The following is a 7,576-nucleotide window of genomic DNA, read 5'->3' as shown; positions in this document are numbered from 1 at the left end:
GAACACGCGCGTGCGTGCACACACACGCTCCTTCGCTGGCTTAGGTAACCAAGTTCACCATTTTCTATCCAAACTCTCTAATCTCTCTAGAGATGCTCTGAGTCCCGTGTTTTCACTGGAGACGGGCTCTGTGTTAGCAGTACATCCCTTAGAACTGGATGTGAACCAAATTTTCTGTTTCCCATGATTTCCCCCTTTGATTTTTTTTCTTCCCCACCTTTTCTGGGGATTTCCTGGGAATTGTGGTTTTCCAAATAAATTTATAAGGATGGGCAAACTTGAATGAAGTCAGAATATGAAGTATTTTAGGTAGCATTATTGTGAACACATTTTGGGGAATGAACTCTCATCTTCTCTTGAGTTGTATAACTTAAGCATTAATTAAAAAAAAAAAGTCTAGGGAAACAATGCAACAGGTAGCATCTTGATTTGTCACAACTTACAACAAATCTCCATGAGTATTTTTTGTACGATGCTTGACTGCTTTAAGGGTTCCTGTGCACCTGCACAGCATCCCTCCAGAGATACCTTTCAGCGAAAATTATTCCACTGTGATACTGGATATGATGCTGTTCTCTTAAATCTCTTTCATTAAATGTGCATGCACACACCCCCCCCTCCATGTTTTTTCTGAGATCTCCAAAAAAAACCCCCACATCGGGGCTGCCACTGCACGTACCTAATATCTATATGTGTGGCACTGGGTAGCAACTTCAGCAGCATTGGGAATATCAGAAGACCCCAAATACTTTTCATAGTATGATTTACATTATAATGCGTAGATTAAGGATTGCATCTGCCTTCAGGAGCCTCGTAACTTCTTTTTGTCACCCTATGACTGGGAACTACTGCATGGAGCAGCAAGGCTGGAAAATACCTATAGCTGACCTACGCTGTTAAGCCAGAAGCCAGGATGAGATGTCAGGCTGAACCCAAGAGCAGAGATTTAGAATTACCTATGAAAAAAATCCCCTCCTAATCTTTTTTTTGGGACGAGGAATAGAGGTTAACTGGGGAGCAAAGGGATTCTGCAGGAGCATCTTCCTCCTGCTGCCAAGCATCAGCCCCTGCGCTGCAGACTCAGGGCGCTTGGGTGCTTTTCATCGGCTGTAAACTCCCCGTGGAGTCATTTTTTACTCATGACGTTAGAACAAAACAGCCTGTTTGGAGACTTGGAAGACAGGGAGGCTGTAAACGTGAAACAGCAGTATCCCAGAAACCCCAGATGACCTGTCCTGTGGACGTAGTAGGCTTTATCAGCCAGGGTCTGCATCCTTGCAAGAGTCTCTCCTGCGCTTTCCCACAGTATGTCATATTAGTCATCCCTAATTATTCAGCTCTACTGGAGCAAAGCCTTGTCTCTGTCTTTTTTTTTTTTTTCCTGTTAGCCTGAAAACCTATATTTAAATATGAAGGGGTGGGAGGCATTTTTAATCCCAGCTGCATAATTCCTAAAATGCACAGAGGTAAAGCCTTAGCAGACAGCTGCGGTGAGAATGTGCTGTTACGTTCCTCTGCTGCCTTGGGCGCGTAAAGCTGGACTTGAGCGCAGCTTATGCTGGGCTCTGCCTTGTTCCGTGCCTCTCGGACAGCAGCTGGGCCCTTTTTGCTAAGTTTTGCCATCGTGTGTTGGATTTGTTGCGTACGCCTGTGTAGGGATGTGCGTGAAGCCTGTCTGGATTTACGTGCTTCATTTCCACCATGGTCCTGTCTTGGGTACCCCAGCTCACCCACGCGACTCGTCTGATGCCTCTTCCCCCATCTCACTGTTTTAAGCTCCGTGATTTTTGGGAGGCAGGGAAGTATTGTGGCTCAGCAGAGAGGGATGGCAGACCTGCAGTAAGATCATATGCCATGGGGGGCAAGGGGCTTTTGCAGGGGGAAGTTCAGGAGAAGTAACTAGTTAGATGTGGGGCTGTTTCATGACTAGCAAGAGAGACGAAGATGTGACACAGCCAGGGACACCCCGCAGCAACCCCAGACCAGACCTTGCCTCTCTTGTTTGTGAACAGAGCCAGACATGAAGTACTCTCTGAAATAGAAATACCACATGTGCGATTTTGGTACAAGGGTCCAGAGCCCCCAGGAGACTTAAAAGCCTGACCCAAGGCCACGCGGGAGGTGGTGGCAGAGGCTTTGAGGCTTCCTCCAGCCTGTTCTGCACCCCCAGCTCATCTTCATCATGGGCTGCCTCTCCATCCCGTTAATTTGAGCTGGGGAGGCTTAGTCTTGCCTTGTAATCTTGATTTGGAGTTTCATTATGAATAACTTGAGTCTCATGTGCCGTTTTAAATTGATTCATTATGCTAAGTACTTGCCAAATGCATAATGAGGGTCTAAATCGGTCCGTATGTAACAAGGCAGCGATTCAATTATTCCTAACACTCACGCTCTGACAAAAGCCTCGATTATTGCTGTCACTTGCGTTTTGGGACCTTCCTGCACACATACACACACACACAAATTCCGTCGGAGGCACTTCATGGTTTCTAGCACCCGCCCTGTTATTTATTATTATTATAAATGTTGCTATTTTCGGCTTCCTTGCACACGAGCGTGGGGCTGGGAGTTCACCCTGCAGGGATTTGTATTAATGAGAATTGGAGCAGCTTTCAAGGGGGGATCGCTGCTCCGTCTCTTCCAATCCATTCACAAAGTCTGTGTGGCAGCTCTTAAAGACCGACGGCAGAAATGAAAATTAATCAAATGATGGGGCTGTTAGCCACAGTACATCAAAGACAGCCTGAAAGCCTTCAGACGGACCAGCAAAAAAAGCTTTTATCGCTTTCTAACAAATATTAGAAATCCAGCCACAACCATGATGGGCTCTAACATTCCATTATGGTGGTGTAAATAATTTTAATCACCTCCCTAATCATGTCTTCCCTAGATTTCAGGGCATTCCACAAAGGAAGGTTAATACCTGCAACCCATTTTACAGATGGGGAGACTGAGGCACCATTACCCGAGGGCATTGCAGAGCTTCAGTGATGGGGATGAGAAGATGTGGGGTTTAGTCCTTTTTCCCCAAAATTTTGTGCATCACCTTGGGAAATAGTCCCAAAGTCATCTGTTTAATGGACTAATGAATGATGGGCTAAACCAGACCTAGACATGGGCACTGGGTCGAGCCTCCTGGCTTTTCCCTGACCCTGAATTGTGGTTCAGGTATCTTTAAATGGTGAAGCAGCCTCCAAAATAGAGGTCCGGGACCTTCTTCTGTCCCTGCTCTGGAGCTTTATCCCTGTCCTTGAGTTGGGCTGGTGGAGGAGGCAGTTGTGGTATTGCTCACATCACATTTTGGGGCATTCCTGCAAACTTTGGAGCTCAAAAAACCCTTTCACCTCTTTGCTTTGGAAATTCAGACAAGCAGAGATGGGCCTCAGGTCCAAACCCCAGTCTCTTCTCCATGCTGCAAAAAGCCAGGAGATACTGGCAGCCGTAAGCTTTTCTTCCAAGCTTCCCTCGGGATGAAATGTCAGTGCAAGGCAGCGCCCCGTCCGCAGTGCCATGGCTGACACCGGGGCTGGGAGCTACCGTGAATCATCCTCATTAAAAAGCATTTCCAATTCAGCTTTGCAGAGATGCCTCGCACCGTCTTTGCTGCCCTAATGGAGCTATTAAAAGCTCCCATGTAAGGCAGGCGGCAGACAATAGACACAGGGAGGTACAGCCTGAAACTCTGCTGCAGAGGGCGCGGGGTAAAAACTACGTTTTCTCACCCGTTTCCCATGCCAGGAGCAGGAGGAGGAGGCTGGACCTGCCTGCAGCATCTCCTCGGCACAAAGGTTGCTTGCTGGGCACAGAGGGACCTGGCCTTATGGTATAGGGGCTCCTAGGGAGGCTTATCTGTCGGTGCTGGTTGTCACCTGAACGTGGGTGAATTGGGAAGAAAGGTGTGTGTGGGGTGTGTGTAGGATCTCTATGGCTGGCAAAGCTTCTTCAATATCCCACCATATCCCCAGACCCACAAGATCCATGTGCCCTGTGCTCTGGCATCGTTGGATTCCTGCGGTGCCGAACATGGTTGTACGTGTTGCAGAAATTGGAGGATTTAGCAGGATTTCCCTGTTGAATTCTGGCTTATGATAACTGTTGAGCAAGGAGGGATCTTCTGGGTTGATTTTTCTCTAACAGGCTCTGCCACCCTCCTGTGCTTCCCAGCCAAGAGTCAGATCTCATCCTCTGCTCTTCCCCCTCCCTGAAGTCATCAGGAACCTCATGAGGTTTTTGGAAGATTATCGTCGTCGTCGTCGTCGTCATCATCATCATCATCATCATCATCTCGTGCTGGGGTTTTGCTGGCTCTGCTCTGCATGAGGGCTGGAAACTCACCCTTTGAGGAAAGGCGAGGGTTTTCCATCACTGCTGGCTGGCGGGAGTTGGGGTCGGCAGGAGAGGGAACCCATTGCCACGTCCAGCAAGCCCGCCCAGGTGGCTTTACAGTGTGTCGGGGCTACCCGGACATACTCCTTGTGATGGACCAAACGGATGAATCAAAAGCAGAAATAAACCCTGGCAATTAAAAAAGCATCACTGAATTCACTGTTTGTTGGGGGGGGTATCGGAGAGCTTTGTTCCCAAGGAGGCAAAGGACCCCCGTGACATCTTGGCTCCCTCCCCGCTCCCTCCCTCGGATGCTGGAATCCGCCCTTGGGTCCAGCCCCCACCAGCATCTCCCTGCTGTGCCTGCACTGTCTTCCCATCGCTCTCTGGCCAAAATGACTTTACCAGGAGGAAGAACTGTGAGAAAAGGCAACGTCAACTGGTTTTCTCTCTCTTGGCTGTTCTGGATCTCATTTTGTGCTTCCCCAAGAGAAGAAGGGGAACAAAGCAGCAGAGAAAGCACAAGATTTGCATTAAAAAAGAAAGCAAGCAGCAGACAAAGAAATAAGGTCAAAGGAAAGGAGAGAAGAGTCATTTTGGGAAGAATTCTTCTTTTAAGAAGGTCTTCTCAAGTTTTCTCCCCTTTCTTGCTGTCTCCAGGCTGTTATAATTCTGTGATTTATATTTGCAGCAAACCCTTCCATCTCGGGAGTCATTTCTGTTTGTAATGACTTCAGGGAATTAATGGTGGGCACTGCCTTTTGAACCGAAATGAATTCCTTCCTGGAATGAAACTTTTCCTTCATAATTCACTGCTACTTTTTCTCATGTCTTCATTTATAATTGAGGTTTCTTAATTATTTTTTTTTAAGGGGAGGGAGGGTTAGAGGAAAGGAATAGCAAGCCTCTTCCAGCAATGCTTTTTATGAAGGGTGAGCTGCGAAAATGAAGCAGGCAGTGAGTCAGCATCCTCTCCTGCCTCTGCCAGCAGCCGAGCTGTTGCTGGGGTTACTGTCACAGGTGACGGAGCGGATCAGCCTTCCTGGTGTCCCCAAGCTGAGCGAGGACCTGTTTTTCCTAATATATCAAAGAAAAAACAAAAAAAAAGCCAGCTCCCTCTCAAGAAAACATCACCAAATTGGTTATCTTGTCATTTTGGGCTTAGAGAAATGGAAAAGAGGGATGTGGTGGCTTTTACTTTTGCTTTGGATGTTGCGTAAGAAAAGTCATTTGAGAGAATCTAGTGTTAATTTTTAGCAGGTCTTGTTCGTTATTGCTAGCTTTTGCCAAAAAGGTCATTGATCAGCAAAAGGAACCTGCCCCCTGTGGCACCCATGGGTGATGTCCTGGCAGGGCTGTGGCACCCATCGCCCAGCATCCACCCCTTGGCCCCAACGAGAGGGCGTCAGACAACAAAAAAATGACTCATCTGCTCCCCTGCACCCCGTTTTCCTCCCCCATGATACGAGGAGATTTCCGAGCCGGGTTTCAAGGTTTCTCGGAAACGGGCTGCGCAAGAAGGGGGATCCCAGAGAAGAAGTGCTGTAGCTAAAAAGCAAGAAATCTGCTTAAAAATAAGTCACAGGGTTGAGCTGCCTCCCTGTGATGCTGCACAAATTCCTTTGCTCTAAAGTTTTGCTGGTTTGGGTTTCCCAGCTAGAAATGAAGCCTTTGCCTGTGGGCTGTGCAGATCTACCAGCATCCAGATGTTACAGCTAAATGCAGACAAACTGGCTGCCTGTGTTTGAAAACGGCGAGCTCTGGGCACACGCGTCTCCTCTGCAGAAAATAGCCCCCAGATGATAACATTACAACTGAGGGAGGGCTTTGTGCGACAAACCAGTTCCCAGCACTGGTGATTGAGGGCTAAACTCACGGTGAAGATGGGGAGGACAGACAGAAGAACCTTGGGGCAGGAGAGAATTTCCCCTGGATTGCCAGCTGGAAAACAACTGATGACAATATTAGCACTTAATGCAGGTTTTTGGTTTTATTTTTGTTGTTTGTTTTGTTTCAAAGCACTGTACAAGCATTAACTAATTAACTTAAGCCAGGAAGCCAGGGCTGCAGTAATGTGTTTTGCCTGGTGACCTGTGCAAGTTTTAATTTTCTATTTAGCTGTTTCCTTTGATACCGAAAGCCCGAGGACCGTGTTGCTGGAGGATCCGGTGGGCTGGAGCTTTGTAAGGTGGGTCTCACTGCAGCCGGGCAGCCGTTGCCCTGTTTCTTTCCACAACTTTATCAAACTCTAATGGAAGTTTGATGGCTTCAGAATAATTATACCAAAGTGAGTTTGCTCCTGTGTTTGTTAGAAGGCATAAAGCGATGAGCTGCAAAAGGGTTTTTCTGTTCCTTCTTGGCTCTCCCCTACCCGTCGTGTTCCCCATTTTAACCACCAGCAGTTTCATCTCCGGCAAAATCTGTCATGTGATTTCGGTGGAAACCAGAGAGCTTCCTCGCTTTGGTTTCTTGGGTTACGCTAGTCTCATGGGGACTGCGGGCACCCAGAGCTGGGTCAGGCTCCCCCAGTCCTGCTCCCTGTTAGGGCACTGGGATGCTGTGGGGGTCAAGCCTGGTTCTCCAAGAGCTGAATGTATTGATGCTTGCATTCCTCATGCTCCTTCCTGACACCAAATTTGCTAAATGATGGCTCTTCCCCAGCGATGCCAGAGACGTGTGGTCGATGGCAGTCGTGTCCCACTTGAGCACAACATGATGGCAATGCATCCTCCCTCATTATTTGCTCCCGGGCTCTGTTGATCAAACTCCTGCAAGCTCAGATTTCATCTCTCTCCTCTCTAACACGATGTTCACTGAACTAACAAATAAAAAGTCATGGTAAATTGGGAGGATTGGGGAAAGGCGGAGAAATCCAAGAGGCAAAACACAGTTTGAAAGTCCTTGCCTGCTTTCCAGGCAGCACAGCGACTGTCACGGGGATCCTGTGCTTGGGTGAGACAGCTCAGTGCCCTTGATAAATCTCCTTGCCCAGCTCCCGCTGATCTAACTGCCCTGGTGCCTGGTGCCGGGGCAGAGGAGAGCTGAGGCAGGCTCCATCCCAGCTACCCTACACGGGAAAAATCACTTCATGTCTGTGAGGCAATTTATTTTTCTGAATGTAACTGGCTAAAGAGTGGGAAAAAGTTGAAGAGGGCATGTTCTGAAAATAAACATTTGAGCCCATACAAGAGATGCTTTGTGACACAGTGGTGACATAGATTCTCCAGTATTTTTATTCAAGGCAAAATCA

The sequence above is a fragment of the Grus americana genome, chromosome 25 (assembly GCF_028858705.1).
Source record: "Grus americana isolate bGruAme1 chromosome 25, bGruAme1.mat, whole genome shotgun sequence".
Classification (NCBI taxonomy): domain Eukaryota; kingdom Metazoa; phylum Chordata; class Aves; order Gruiformes; family Gruidae; genus Grus; species Grus americana.
The sequence above is the reverse complement of the archived record's forward strand: the minus strand, read 5'-3'. Positions refer to the sequence as shown.